Source organism: Aythya ferina, assembly GCF_964211825.1.
Source record: "Aythya ferina genome assembly, chromosome: 4".
NCBI classification, from domain to species: Eukaryota; Metazoa; Chordata; class Aves; order Anseriformes; family Anatidae; genus Aythya; species Aythya ferina.
In genome coordinates this window covers 30,359,780-30,375,288 of record NC_140300.1, presented here as the reverse complement: position 1 = coordinate 30,375,288, position 15,509 = coordinate 30,359,780, and the positions used below count along the sequence as shown (strand labels likewise).

The following is a 15,509-nucleotide window of genomic DNA, read 5'->3' as shown; positions in this document are numbered from 1 at the left end:
GCCTGCTTTGAGCTGTCATCCCCTGAATCTGGGAACTGCTGCTCTAAGTCCTGCTGTTATTCTCCCATACAAAGAGGGAGACTCTTATTAGTGCAGTTATTCCAAAGGGAGTGTGCTGTGGTGTGTGGATTCCTAGGGGAGATTTGATAAAAGTAGGGACTTGCCTTCTTTTGGACTTTCTCCTGTGGATCAGCACAGGAGTTGACTTACCAGACACTAGCCAAGATGGTCTGGCTGGAGGTGCAGACACAGCACGTGGGGTCTTGGGAAGGAGCTGCAGCACTCTCCCAGGAAGGCAGCATGTGCCTGAGGAGGCCGGCAGCAATGTGATGACAAGGCGGGATGGCTGTCTCCAGGTCTCTCCTTGTCAGAGCAGTCTGCAAAGGCAAGAAAAACAAACGTGTTAGTCTCTGAATGCCTACAAGGATGCAGCACGAGATGTCTGTGAGGTTACAGTGCCCACACCGGAGCAGCAAAAGCCCCATATTCCCATGGGCTAGCTGGGAGCTCCCAGCTCCCCGAACCAAGATGATTTTTCTGTGGGAAAATGTAGAATCACAGAATCACAGAATTTTCTAGGTTGGAAGAGACCTCAAGGTCATCGAGTCCAACCTCCAACCTAACGCTAACAGCCCTCCACTAAACCATATCCCTAAACTCTACTAAGAAGATGAGTTTTCACGGGATCTCCACGGAGGGATGTACACTGCTGGCAGAAGTCTCAGAAATCTCCATGTGAAGGAATCCTAAATCACATAGGAACTTTTAAAAAGGTGACTCCAAAGTCCCACCGAGGCCTTTGACAGAAGAGCAAAGGACTATTCACTCTGTTGTAGGTAACAGCATTCATCCCAAGCACAGCACCCATACAAATTAACCAGCTTTACAACACCCTGTCAGGTATTTGACAGGGCAAGAAAAACATCTCCGTTACATTGCCCTGTTATCCAAGGGCATGTGGGAATGAAATTTCCATTGTTAATTATTGGTAAGGTCGTTGGTGTCTGGTACCGTGCAAGGGTTTCATAAGGAATGCAAACACAAGTGCTCGGATGGCCAAGCAGCTGCTGCATTGGCCATGGCCTTCCTCAGATAAGATAATGCAGCTTTTCACCTTCTTCCTGTGCAGTCATAAGGGTTTTTTGTTATCCATACTGATAACCACACAAATGTCAGGGCATGTCCCCCGCTGGTCTGGGCAGCTAACCTGGGCATGTAGTAACGGTTGCTTGTTTGGTGTGCCAAGGCCAGGAAATGTTAGTACTTTGAGAAATTTCGGCTAAGAAGAGGCCCCTGACTCTCACCAGTGCAGTGACAGTGCAACAGCGATGAATTATCACCAAGATAACATAGCCTGCTGTGTACGGCTTCTGTTCTGAATCCCCTGGGCCTGCAGGCTGAATTTCTGCCTGTACATGCGCCCATCCTCCCTTGTACATCCCCTCCTTCCTTGGCAGAGAGTTGCTTTTATGTCTGAGGAGCTCCACAGAGAACTCAGGGGCATGCGGGTCAATTCTGTCTTTCTGGACTGGAGCGTGGCAGCCCAGCAGAGGCATGTTTGCTGTTTACACATTTTGCATATGCAGATTCTCACCTCCTCCACAAAGCTGGAGTGGGCCTAATTAGAGAGCAGAGCATCAGTAACCAATCTGCAGAAGGAAGGAGAGAGAAGTATGCCCGTGGCTTATCACAAGAGATGGACAAAACCCAAGAGTGGTTTACTTTCTGCTAAAGCCGCCTCTTTCTCGTGTAAGTTTGGGGGTGGTTTTGTTTGGGGATTGTTTGGCAACCAGCCATAGGAAGCATTTTTTCACCTGTGCCTCTGAGAAAACAAAATCTTTTTCCTTTCCGGGTTATTTTTAGGCTGCATCCAAGACTGTAAAACTGGCATAGAAAAGAAAGAAAGAGCTCACTGTGGTAAACTCTTCTGGAATTGAGAATAGCTCTGAATGTGAGGGACACCTGGGAAGTACCAAGCGGCAGGACAGGAAGTCATCACGCTGCTTCTGCTCCCTGACAGACCTGCAGATTGTCTGCTGCTTCTCTTCACATCACCTGCACCTTGCTTTGCTCCCATGAAGGTGTGAGATCAGGTCGTTTTGTCATGAAAAGCTGGGCATTTTAGTTTGTGCTTGACTCAGGTGGGCCAGAGGCACCTAAACCATGCAGGCACCTAAATGGAAAGGCACTGGGTACCATTTCTGCATCCTTGCCACGAAGGACCGTGCCTGTGTTTTAAGTGTCTGGTTTCACATCTAACATTTTATAAAAACGTCCTGTGATTTTGAGCTGTATTGCTAGTAGTTTGCAGGTTGCCACCAGTAAGCCATTATTTCCTAGCACTGCCACATGGGATAGACCAGAGCCTTCTGAAAATGTTATCAGGAAACAGCAGAAGTTGTCCCAGTCCTTTGAACAGTAACTACACAGCATATGAAACCATATGAACACAGACCCTTTTCTGTGAGACCTAAAAGGCAAACTCTCCTTTGCCAGGCTGCTTTTTGAGAGGTAGCTTGCTTGAGACCAAGGACATGTGCCTTGGAGCACGTCTACCCCAAGATGCCATTGAGTGCACGTTCTTTTTGCTGACAGTGGGAGCTGGGCATACCCGTGTAACTCAGTGTGTGCTGACTGTGCAGAAGTATACAGATCTGGGAGTATTTCCCATAGCCATACCCAGTACGGAGGGCTGGTGAGGAGAGATCAAAAATGGGAGTTGAAACGTGCCCAGCCCTATGAAAGACTTTTGTCCATTTTTAGTGTCCTCCTTTTTTTTTTTTTTTTCTCTTGAAATATTCATGCACAAGAGTGTTTCTAAACTGTCAATGCTTGTAAGCTCCGAGTGCTGTGCTGCACACCTCAAGAAAAGAGTCTTGTGGAAAGCCCACAGCCTCCTCTGTGTACACAGCAATCTCTCTTTTGGGGATGTCCATCTCCCCCGAGTCCAGCCCAATATCCTTGAGCAGTTACCTGATGCAGTGCAGTGAACTCCCTTCTGGGTGAGCCACCTGCCTTTCTCCTAACAGCATCAGTCCTGCTGAGACCTGATGTCTCCTCTTCTGACAGCTCATTTAGGGCACCAAGTGGATGCTACAAAGCTACGGGGACAGCAGTATGGTGTGCTGAGTGCCAGAGCTAACAGCTGAAAGGGCGGCCAGATCCTTGGCACTGCACCCTAGGGATGCACAAGGGCTAGGTGGAGAAAGTGGTGAAGGGCAGGATCCCCTCTGTGCTCCCCTTGAAGCGAAGCTGTTGGTGATACCGATGGCAGCAGAACCTGGTTAATGCCAGAGCACCCCACTGATGTGTTTATAATAAGCAGCTAAATCTCTACCTGAAAAATGTTATAATCCCTGCGGGGCCCAAAGGAGGTAACTGGAGAAAGGCAGGCCTGGGGTGACACGCTTAAGGCACGGCTTTTTGAAGATGTTTCTCCTGACCCAAAGGGAACAGGCAAGAAGCTGTGGAGTCTCCTGTAAGCACCATCTACTACAGCACTGATGTGGCAGACAGACATCAAGCCCGAGGTGCCTAACCTGCTCCGGTGCTTCAGGAAATCCCCCAGGTGTCTCTCAGCCCTTACACGTCTATGAACATCCCAAAGTAGCACGGGGGACTTGGGTGCTGCAGACAAAGCTACGTGAAGAGAGCTGAACGTGCTCCTGCAGCCTGGCTATGGAAAACAGGATTGCTCAGGCTTGCAAAACAGCGTGAGAATGTGTGCATGAAGTCTGCAGACTTCTTCCTCGTTCCCAGTTCACTCGGGAATAATTGTTTACTTTAGCCAAGCTCTTCCTGATCTATATCCATAGATCAGCACTAGGCTCAGCACTGCAGCCTGTCATGCAGTATCTCCACACATGAAAGCAGACAACAGAGATACAAAGGGACAGTTTTCCCCTCAGCATCACCGTGACAGCTTTGAGGATGTCATGGTTTTTAGGCATGAGGCAGCAAATGAGAGGTTGGTACAGGTTTCAGTCGCTGTCTTTCAAGCCTGAGCATCTGGCCAGCTGTTTGGCCCCGTGAGTGTGGTGCCATTTTAGAGAGCAAGTGTGGTTGTTCTGTGGTTTCTATTGTTTATGTGCTCAAGAACCCCAGCTTTTATTCTCTGGTTACCTGTCTGCCTCCCACCAGTCTTTCAGGTCTCGTGTTTGGCCGAGAGCGCTGCAGGTATCTCCCATCGCATCTCGCTGGTCCCAGCCACGTGTTTGGTCTGGGCTCCTGCCTGTGCTTATTTGATGTGTGACCCATGCACAGGCTGCCCCGTACCCAAGACGCTTTCAGGCAAACAAAGGAGTGACCAGGCTTTCGGGTGCGATGCAAGGGAAGGCTGAACTCAGACACTCTGTCCTGATGAGAGGCGCTGATGTTAATCGCCTGCCTTTGATCCGTTTGCCTTTCAACTAGAACTACCATCTTCGCCTTGCCTTCCTCCAGGCTTTGCTCCAAATGAAGACCTGCACAGCTGCCAGGGCACATGATAGGAAGTGCCACATCCAAGCAGATCAGAAATCTCAAGCCTTGGCGAGGATTTTCTACAGGTAATTGAGGGTGTTTGCATTTTGCACAAGCAAAATCAGTACCGGTTTGTGCAGCTAAGTACACGGCTGCACCACTGCCTAGTCTGGACATGCAAATAGTCCTCGCTGAGAGCAAGCGCAGCCTTGGGAGAGAACATACAAATCTGGGACCTGTTTCAGTTCTGCCAGAACAGTTTTCAGATAAATGGGTTTTACTTGGCTACCCCCAAAAAACAAATAAGAAGTTCAGTCGTTGGAAATTAGTGCTAGTTTCTTGACATCAGTGATCTATTCGAGATGTGTAAGATACACTCAGGGCCCTTGCAGATCTTTCTTTTGAGGCACAAAGTGCAATTTCTGCACACCAATACAAAAAATGTTAACATTTAAAAGCTACTTCCATCTTACTCAAAATAAAGATTAAATGAGATTTTCACAGCAGGTTATCCTCATGGTCTGGGGGTAAAGTTTTATTTTGCTCCTTAGCTTGTAGGTTTTAAACAGTTGCTTTTAAATTGCCCCCCTAGATTCACCTCAGGTTGCATATCAAACTCATCAGTGTTTGGGAGACATTATTCCTAACCAGAATCCAAATTTGACCCTGGACAAAGGCAGCATCAGCATGCAGAGATTTTTTTTTTCTGATTTTTCAAATTCACAGCAGAAGAGCAGACCCATGGCTAGGTCCGTATCAAGGCACCTCATCAAGCACCAAAGTATGCTGGTCCCCTCTGCTCCCTGCAACTCCCCTAACTAGCCCCAAAGCGTGCTTTCCCAGGCAGACTGTTTCTAGGAACAGTATCAGCAGAGTAGCCTTGCAGCTCATTAATGCTAATAGCAGTTGCATAACGCACAGCTGAATGTGGTTAAACAGTAAGCTAAGAATACATCCCAACTGCATAAGGTACGACTGCCAGCCAAAGTTTGAAAATGAGCAGCATTCCTTATTGTTACAGCCGAATTTCTCTCTGATTGCAAATGCTCTGAAGGGAGCCATGTTTCAAGGGGTCGCAGAGCCGTGCCTCTAGCATAATCCCCCACTGAACCACCACACGAATGGCCACGGTGTGGAAGGAGTATGAGCTTGCCCTCTCACTGTTCTCCCCATGCAAGAGCTCAGAAGACCTCTGGAAGGCCAAGTGCCCACTGGAGGGAGGGAATTCAGTCCAAGAGAATCACAGAATCATTCAATGGCCCATTTCTCATCTATTTTGTAATAGCTCCTTTAAAAGCTCTTGATTGTCTTTAGGTAACCGAGCTTTGGACCATATTAAAACCATAATGCCAGCTGACTGCTAGGGCCATCGGGTAGCATGCGATGAAGCTCTGTATATACAAGCTAGACTGAGCCCTTAGTTTCCATGTTGCCATGAACAGAAAACAGCTCTCTGCAGTCTGCTCCCTGCCAGTGGAAGTGGGCAGAGTGTTTCCCTCAGGAGATGCTTCTCTGCCCTGGCACTTGAGCTGCCAGTGTGCAAAGGGACCCTTGCAATTTAGTGACAGGCACCCAAAGTGCTTTCAGCTTTGTTTTCCTTTGAGTGCCACTCAGCTTGGCTGCTTTGTCAGATTTCATTACTTTTACAATCCTTCATTACTTTTTTTTCTGAGCTACATCTGCGTGTCTTTTGGTGCCTTCTTGTGGTGGGCTTTGCTTTTCCAACTGCCACTCTGTCAGTAAGGATGGAGCTTGTACGTGGCTGGTTCTCATTTGGACAAGTTGAGTTTTCCTCCCTGGAGAGCAAGCTGACTTGCTTCAGGTGAAAGCTAAAGTGCCAGCCAGCTTGTAAACAGCATACATGATGAGCAAGTGAGATGCAGCCTTCAGACACTGATGCAAACGGTCCGTGTTTTGTAGCAGCAACACAGGCAACAGTTGTTTAAATCTATTCCTAAGCTTTTGGCTGCTTCTGCCAGTTCTGGGGACTCCTGCCACCACTGTGGTGCCCAGGAAGGATGCGAGGCTCACTCTGCCTGCTGGAGTACAATCCCTCTGCCTCTGGCTGGCAACTGCCCTGCACCAGCCCTTGGTGGGGGATTCCCCTACATGTATACCCAGAGAGATCTGGGTTCAGCAGGAAGACAGCTCCTTGGCTCACCGATATTTCCTGCATGCCATGTCCACTTGTTCACAGTGAGGCAGTCTTTTGCTCTAGGTGCCAGGGCTTTGTCGCCAGCCCCAGAAAGCAGCACTTAACTATACATGTATTGCTGTGGTGCCACTTCCATCAGGGAATGTGTCCTGAATGTAGCTGAGTGAAATGAATGGTAGGGCTGAATTATGAAGACATGGGGCTGTGGGAGTCTGCCTTGTGCTGCTATGACTTTGAAACAATGGAAAATATTAAATAAACCCTAATTCCCTTCTGGCACATATACACACTATAAATAAACATTGTAAGTATGTAAATAGCACACAGCTCCTAGCAGCTGGATCACCTTTTGAAATAGCAGGCAGAGGTGTCTGCTACTCTACAATAGAGGGATTATGTTTGGCCAAATTATGCAATTCATTTAAATGCACACTGTACAGTAGCATAATTTTTGGAAACTATATTGTTTGGCCCTTCTGAGCGATTCCCAGAAGTAATTCCTGCGAGGAGCACACACCCAAGCCAGTCAGAATTTCTGGAATGACATTCCAGTTGCTCAACACGTGGTTATGCAGATAGAAGAGAAAACAGAGCGACGCCTTAGCCAGTATAATAGATAAGGGTGTGAGAATTCAACTCGCTGGCTAGCACATGAAAGTGTGAATGACCTCGCCCCACGTCCAGGATTGCTCAAGCCATAGGAGATGTCAGTATCGATACACACATCTTCGTTTATAGTCACAGGATAATACTCTTCTAAATGTTTGCTTCTGCCCTCAGACCTTAACCCTAGAACGGAGAGAAAGTGCAACGCTTGTTGAACAAAGTGCTTGTAAAGTTGTTCACCTCTGCCTGCAGAAAAAACGATCACTGCAGTTCTGCCTTTTATTATTCATTCCAACTGAAGACCTGCTGCCTCTTCAGATAAACTCACGTGCAATTAGAGGAGGTCAAAGTAACGGGTTCTCAGTTTTCTGAGAACTGAGACAAGTGGCTCCACGCTGTTATTCTCCTGTATAACAACCGGGTGATCACCCCGACATTACATAGAAAGTGGCTCCTCTCGGCTGTAAAATCCCAGAGCACATTCAGCCTTCTTCTATAAGGCACCACAAAGCTTGAAACAAACGTAATTTCGTGTGTGTCCTGAGTATCTGCCAGGAATGGGCCAAGAATTCTTCTGCTGTGTCCATAACCAGAAGAAAAGACTCTAGACAATGAATTCATTGCCTAGCAGATGCTGGCAGTTGTAGCCAGAAGTTACGGGTTAGGAGGGGGAAGGAGACAAGGGGAATTGCTTGATGTTCATTCCTCCTCATGAAAGCTGAGGTGAAGATATCATTTTGAAAACGCAAGATGCAATGAAATACCTGGTGGGTAGAAGTTGGGGATGGGTGCTAGGTGAAGGGGCACCCAAACCCTCACTCCAGAGGAACCCTGTTAAGTTTTGTGACTAAGACCAAAACAAGCAGTCCAGTGCTAATACAACGGGCCCAGCACACATCCTAGAAAACCTCGATTTGAAAAAACACCATGTTTAAACAGAAGGGCTGTCCACATTTCAAGTAAATGTTTTTTCCTGAGCTACAGGGAGACCTTCGGTAGCAGTCAGTGTGTCTTGTGTTACAATTAGGTTCCTAACCGGGCTACAACGCTGATTAATGCAACCAAGGCCTGTGAGTAGAGGTATGAGCAGGGAGGATTAAATGAGAGAGAAAGCACGGCAAGGAATGCCTCTCCCACAGGAAAGAAAGATGCTTGCAACAGATGCTAGAACAGATCCCAGAAGCATTAAGGACTCCCTCAACCTGTAAGCTGGCCTGCAACTCCTGGTATCTACCCCTTATTAGCAATGAATCAAACCCTTCATTCCTGATCCTGGAACATGATTTTCTAGTGACTTCTCTGTGCTCCAAGGAAGAGACAGGAAAGGCGATGAATTAAGAAAGCCATCTTTTATTGATCTTTCCCTTTTTGTTTATTTTTTAGCCTTTCTAATAGCTCTGCTGTAACTTAGAGACACACAAAAATATATATATGGGAAGCTCCTGTGGCTTGTAACATGAGGTTATATTAGAACATTGCTGGGTCTCTCCAAATTATGGGAGATGGTCCAGACCCTCAGAGATAGTACGACCCTTAATTCTTGCTGGAAGAAAAGGATCTTTGAGTACCTTGACCTGGCTGTCTAATGTCCTCATTCCAAATGTATCTGCAACTTGTCACGCACTAAGTGACTAATGCCAAGACTCTCAGTGTCTCAATAAAGTCAGCAGTATACCAGACTGCCCCGGTACAGTCTAGCGAACGGTTCTCTGGAACCGCTTGCCTCAAAGTGACACTGGCACATGCACAGTTCCCTCCCCCAGCTTGCTTTGCAATGTTACTGAGGTTGCAAAGCCAGGCATTCAAAGTTCATAAGAGTACAGGCAGTGTAACCTTCATCCTGGCTGCTTACACATGCTTTGCTAAGGCCTTGAATTATGAGCCACACCAGACCACGTCCAGGTTTTTCTGCCACAGATTTTCTTCAGATGAAGGCCATGGCCCAGACTGTTCCTCTAGAGAAAGCTTTGCCCGTTGAGCAGCCGCATCTCAGTGACGTACCCAACGGTGTTCAATGGAAGGGCATTTTGTATGTAAGAAGGAGTGTAGTGGTGGGTGCAAACAGCTCTGGGTTCATTAAAAATATCACCTATCAATAGATAATGAGAGAGCAAAGGAATTATCTAAGACATTATGACTATAATGGCTAAATGCCAAAAATGTGAAGGAAGGTGTTAATTGCAAGTTTGGCTGTCGTACAGCCAGGGATTCCCAACATAACCAATTAGGGAGACCCTTACGTGTAGTGGATCCAACAAGCAAACTCTCCATTTACTCCAGGGACAGCACCATCATTAGGCACTGCACCCAGCAGTAGTGCTAAGGTGGGATTTGGCTTTCACCCAAAATCATTCATCTTCTCTCTCTGAAGAAATGCCTAGCACTTAAACAGACGTTAGCCTCTAAAAAATATTAAAGCTCTAACCAGAGAAAATCATATGTGCACAGAGACTAATTTCCACTTATTAATGATGTAGTACACAGGATATTGTGATGCAAATATTCATACCAGCCCATCTGCTGCAAAACTCTGACCTTCCCTTTTACAACCACACCTGCACATGCAGCATGGCTATAGCTAGAGCTTATTCAGAGTGACTCCTGTCTGGCATATCTCACACAGACCGAACCCCTTTTATCAGCAGTTCTACCCAAGATCATGTCATACCTCCTGGCAAAGAGAGTTACCAGAATTTCTCTCAGGCCTCCTGCAACACATGAGATGGAAATGCAGTTGATGCTACCTACAGCTGACAGCATCTCTATAAAGTCACCCACTTCCTACCATTTCCCTCTTTCACTGTCCCACCATCACCAGCGCTGGTACTGGGACAATCCCTTACTTTTAGAAGCGTCAAGGAAGATATTAGAGCATATGTCTGGGTAAGAGTGATTGAGAGGTTTGTTTCAAGGCACTACTCCTATTTCACACAGCTGCAGATGGGTGCTTGATCATTTGGGCTGAGCAGTCAGGCACAGCTGGAGATAGTCAGCTCATGCTGGTGTGTACTCCTGGCCCAAGAAGCAGTGTGACAGACCGTGTAGGCATGAAGTTGGTTGGGTCTTTCTGTTGGGAAGAAGCTAAGGGCCGCTGGAAACCCACGCTTTTCTGCTTTGTGTTACCCATGGGAATTAAACTTACGGTATCTCAATTTAGCTACATTAGAAGTTAAGCAATAATCTTTGCTGGTCTAGGCAGTGACGCCAACCTGCAGGCTGCCTTCTCAGCCTGATGTCAGACCTGCGTTATCACTGTGGACTTGGCCTGCGATCTGAACTCCACGCTGACCCTGGCTGCACTGTAACAGGTAGGTGTGAGGTGCTGAACGTCTAAGGAAACCCCCTAGACCAAGATTAAAAATCCCATCTGAAGCTTTTAATGCTGGTTAGCCAACTCTCTACACAAAAGGCAGAAGTGACAAGGGGTATTTGTTTTACCAGAAAAACCTGCTCCACTGAGAATAAAAATACTATAATTTCCCTTGATTTAAAATTTAATAAAAAGATATGAAATTGGTAAGAAGGTTTGGATTTACCTCAAAACTTTACTCTGCTTATTAGCTGAATGAATGTACGAGGTAAGCTTCACCTTGGTATCGCTTTGGTTATATATGCTTTCTGGGAACGGCAGTGGTTTCTAGGGCCATTAAGTATTTGTCTGCATGAACAAAGTGTTTTTGCTTTTGCTCACTGGCAAACTGCTAACGTACTTTCCCCAGGAGATGTTTGTTGTACCAAAATAGCAACTGAATGAATGAAAGTTCAAGTAGAGCTATAAATAGAAAGGGCACCAGGTTTTCACTCTGCGTATATAAACCATTTCACACCTACTTCCTCTTGTCTGCCATTAACTCTGAGTTCTGAAGTGAAACAACCTTTCTGCACTTTGGAAGAACAAACAGCAGAACAATAAAGAGACCAAATTGCTACGAGAAAGTCACTGAAGTTCTGTGCAGGAAAGGAAAGACGGAGAGACTATTCTATATATAGTGCTGAACCCTTTGGCTGAAGTTGCCAAATAGTAATACCTGGTTTAAATTTTAGCAATACTTACGTGGGAATTTGGGGCTGGAAGAATGAAAATGACTTGGGTGGAATTTCACCCTCTCTGTTCTTCTTTAATGGTCCCTCTCACGCAGGATGTGGAGCAGAGCCAAACACTTGGTCTGTGGGTAATGCCGACTTGCATCTCCTGGTGGAAACCAGCCTCCAGAAAAGAACAGGCAGGGCTGAGGGCAGAAAAACAGGGAGAGAAACTTCAGGAGACGTAAAAAGAGAAAGAAAAGCTAAGAAAATAAACTTTATCATTTTATTTTTTTTTATGGACAAACACACTGTCTTTTCACACCAAAGACAGAGCACACAGGCATTCTTCTGATGTTGCTTTTGCATGTAAATATATACCTTTTCTTGTCACCACTGGCTGTGTTTAGGACAACTAGGTACAGAAGGTAAGGGGCTACAAATACCAATGGGGTGGGAAAGTAAGTGCTCTAGGAGACAATCTCTGCTGCAAGATGCAGTCCTCACCAAAAAAAAGCTGATGAACCCTCACACTATGTCGTAATTTCTTGTGCTTCCCCTGGGCAGGCACTGCGTAGAAGTTCTCTCATGGAAATGTTAATGTTCAACTATTGGTGGTGAGAGAAAAAAAAAAAACAAATAAGCCTAGAAGAATGTAGCTGGGTCAGCCTAGGTTAGATGAGGTGGGAACTCCTTTCAGTTTTAGTCATTGGAAATAGATACCAGACAAAATCTCACTGAGAAGAAACTCTTGTCCAAAAATGTAGGCTCATAAAAATAAAATGAGTTGGCAGGTTGGATTTATTATTGTCTCAGCATGTGATATGACATCTGCACATATAAAGAGATGTCCTTCTTGCTGTTTATGGAGGTTACTTGGAGCTTGGCATATGTAACACTTGGCCTGTCGGGTGTTTCGTGCTGTTTCTAGGTGCAAATGTGATAATGCGTAACAGAAGAAAGTATCACAACATGTCTCAATGTGTCTCATCTTCTGATGAGAACTCCAGACCACTTCTGCACAGCTGTCTGAACAGAGCTCCCATCTGATCTTTATCGTTTCACTCCTAGCAATGGAAGTGGCTGTAGGTATTTTTTTTTTTTTTAACTTAAAAAACTGTTGAGGAAACTAAATGGAAATGCTGACAGAACAACTTCCTGGCTTTCTTCTGAGCAACTGGACATGCTAGATATTTGCTCAATCTCATTTACATTGGTGTGTATCGCACTGGGGGCTGGGTGGAGAGGTGAATTCGGCTCACACCAGTGAACGGGTTGCTCCTGAAATCTGCTGTTGAATCACTGCTTGTTAACCCTGGGACCAAATTTCCTGAGTCAGATGGTCACTGCCAGTCTGTTTTCTCCCTCGTCCCTCCCAAAACTGCACCGCAGGGAAACAGCCTGGATGAGAAAGGAACTCTGTAGCTGTGTTTATAAAAGTGCTGCAGTGCAAAGCTGCTTATCCCAGGACTTGCACTACTGTATACAATGTGAGCAAGGAAATAATCTGTCTGGGAAGATGCTGCTGTACATGAAAGCATCTGCCTGCAGCTAGATTCCATCAAAGAGTAGATCTGTGGATTGATTTTCCCAGTATGACATCTTCCATCTGCAGAACATTCAAAGGTTCTTTTATTAGCCCCGCTGTTGTTCATGATTCCAGCAACATGATGAAACAGCTCATAAAAGGGCACCCGGCTCCACTGCCCCATAAGCAATACAGAAAGTCCCCAGGTGAGGTGGTGGCAGAAGCAGGGCCGTGCTAACAGGGAGGAGCACGGGAAATGCATTTCTCAGCTTGCCTTTTCATGGAAGCCCACCTCACCTCCTGGGGACAAAGCCCAAGAGTCAGCTTGTGCCAGCACGGCTCACACGAGCAAACCGCATGACAAACGTGAGCGCTGTTGGTGAAAATGGAACATTCCTTTCCTATTTCTGTCTCCTGCTTGGGTTCTCTGCATGCACGGGCATGTTTCTATGCATTTTCATGGCTTTTGCAATGATGTCATGGACAACCTTTTGCTGACTTATGACCCACAACAGGCAAAGTACCATTGGCTTCTGGAACAATGAAGAAAGTCAGTAAGAAAGCAGGAATAACATTAATTAAATAAGCACAGCAAACAGAGGGACAGAAGTGACAGGTAATTCCCACAGTGACCTGCCACGGGTATTTCTGAAGGAGCCAGTGAATAGGGGAGGCTGTCAGAGCACCAAGGAGATTTGGACACAGCAGAATATGTTCCCTAGGGCTGAGTATCTGAAGCCTGAAGAGCCACATCAAACATTTTTGGACACAGTATACAGCATGTCAATTTGCTGGGGACTGGGCTCTGCCACAGGACATGCTAATACCATACAAGAGGTCTGAAAAAATCCTTGGAGCAACCACACAAATTTGCATATCCTCCTCCAGAAAAGGATTTTATTAGATGGCTAAGACAATTCATTTAGCATCAGGGTGCTTTGATGTCCTGAACCTATTAGAAAGCTCTATTAGACCATTATGTTGTTGAAATACAGTCTCCTCTGTGTCAGAGCAAAGCTGTTCCTGAGCCATTCCCTGTGCTTCTTATTTATGGGAGAGGAATATGTTGATCCCCAAGAGCATTTCCTACCGATCCACTTCTCTTTATCATCTGATTTACAGGTCTGATCTTGAATTTTCACCACACCCAGACTTCCCGTTGACTTCAAGGAGCAGGACTCTGTGGGGGCAGTGTGAAAGTCACCCAATAAAGGTTTTCAAGAGGAAGCAGCTGAATTCACCTCCTCCAGAATTTACATAGATCTGGAAGATGCTGACAGGTTTGCTATGGTAAGCACAACGCGTGGTGTCAAGTGAAGTGGTACGACAAAACGAAGAAGGACGGGGCAGAGCAGCCCTGGTGTCTGCATGACAACCCTTCCTTCCTGCTCCTCGGCGTGCTGACTGCAGAGCCCCCTCTCCCAGCCCCCGGATGGGAAGGGGCTCTTGCAGACATTATCTGTGGCTCACAAGGAACTGCCACGGATGCAGATTCACTGCCATTTCCTACCACTCGCTCCAAGATGACAGTGGAAGCACCGGTCTCTAAGACAGGCTGGGTTATTGTTGTTTCCTCCATGAAGAATTTGCCACAAACACTTCGCTAATCCTCAGCTCAAATTAGAGACTTCCCATGTCTGATGCTGCGTGCGTAAAGAACGCGTTACCTTTAGAGCTGGACAAAGACTAGGGCAGCTGTAAAGGGCCCCAAAGCAGCGCAGAGAACCACGTGCAATGCTGGAGCAAGGGAAAGCCTGACCAGCCTCATCTCCTAGCCACCTCTGAAGCAGCCTTGGAGACACCGGGACACAGCAAGGCTTTGCCAGCTGCATCACTAGCACGTGGTGCAGCTACAGCAGATTGATCTTGTGCCTGGATAACCCTAATAATGCTGTGATTAGTTATAAAGCCTGCTTCTGTAAGGTTTGGAGGGGAAGAAACCTCCTCCTTCTGCTGAGGAGAAAGAGAAGCGATGCCCTTGAATAGCACCGTTTGTATAAATCATTGTGCTTTTTACCCAGAGTTCATCTGCTGAGTTCTCTGGTTTGGGAGGAGCCTGTGTGAGTTTTGATGTGTAAAGCAGGGTAATGGATTTTCGTTATTAAAGGGCTTACAAATTGGCTGGCAAGCCCCAGGTGAGAGGTCACTGTGCAAATAAAAGGTTTGAGCTGAGTGAGGAAGCTTGGGTTTGACTGAGAGGACAGGGAAAAAAGGTTTTGCTCTGCAGGATGGCAGGTCGGCCTGTCTGAACAGAAACTATCTCACAGGCCCTTTTTTTACTCCGAGTTTCTCCATCAGGCTATTTGTAGAGTGCTGTGCAGGGCTGATAACAGCAGAATTAATTCAATCACGAGGTTTTAATAAATCTGTCTGCAGCAGAGAGGACCTGAATTTGTCACAGTTTGGCTAAGGCAGTCTGTGCAGTGTAAGAGGATTTGACCACAGACTGACAGAGCACCCCTCAGGCCAGGTGCCAGTGCTGTGCATGTGGTACTGGTGCCAGTGGGGCATCTAAAGCCAGGCTCTTCATATTTTGGGGCTCGGAGGGGTTAGGAGTGGGATGGCTGCTCACCAGCTTTGAGACTGTTGCTGCTCTCCTTGACCTCAGGTTCACCATGCCATCTGTTTCAGGGGTGGCAAGCACAGGCTTCCACCAGAAAAGAGAGGTCTCAAGAAACAAAACTGGAAGGAGGAATTAACAGTGTGAATTTCCCAGAAGTTTATGATGGGCTTGGT

General features: G+C 46.5%; 2 long non-coding RNA genes across 2 annotated transcripts in view; one reads left to right on the top strand and one right to left on the bottom strand.

Annotated features, from left to right (window-relative positions):
• Nucleotides 1-11,434, bottom strand: part of LOC311435486 — a 33,331-nt gene extending 21,897 nt beyond the window's left edge. Inside the window, exons 1-2 of the long non-coding RNA XR_014692145.1 lie at nucleotides 11,277-11,434; nucleotides 211-377 (exon numbers count right to left, since the gene is read on the bottom strand). This is a non-coding gene — a long non-coding RNA (uncharacterized lncRNA). The remainder of the gene's footprint in view (nucleotides 1-210; nucleotides 378-11,276) is intronic.
• On the top strand, nucleotides 10,222-15,187 carry LOC311435485. Its single transcript, XR_014692144.1, has 3 exons — nucleotides 10,222-10,530; nucleotides 12,177-12,330; nucleotides 13,896-15,187. It is a non-coding gene; the product is annotated as an uncharacterized lncRNA (long non-coding RNA).
• Nucleotides 15,188-15,509: the final 322 nt, after the last annotated feature.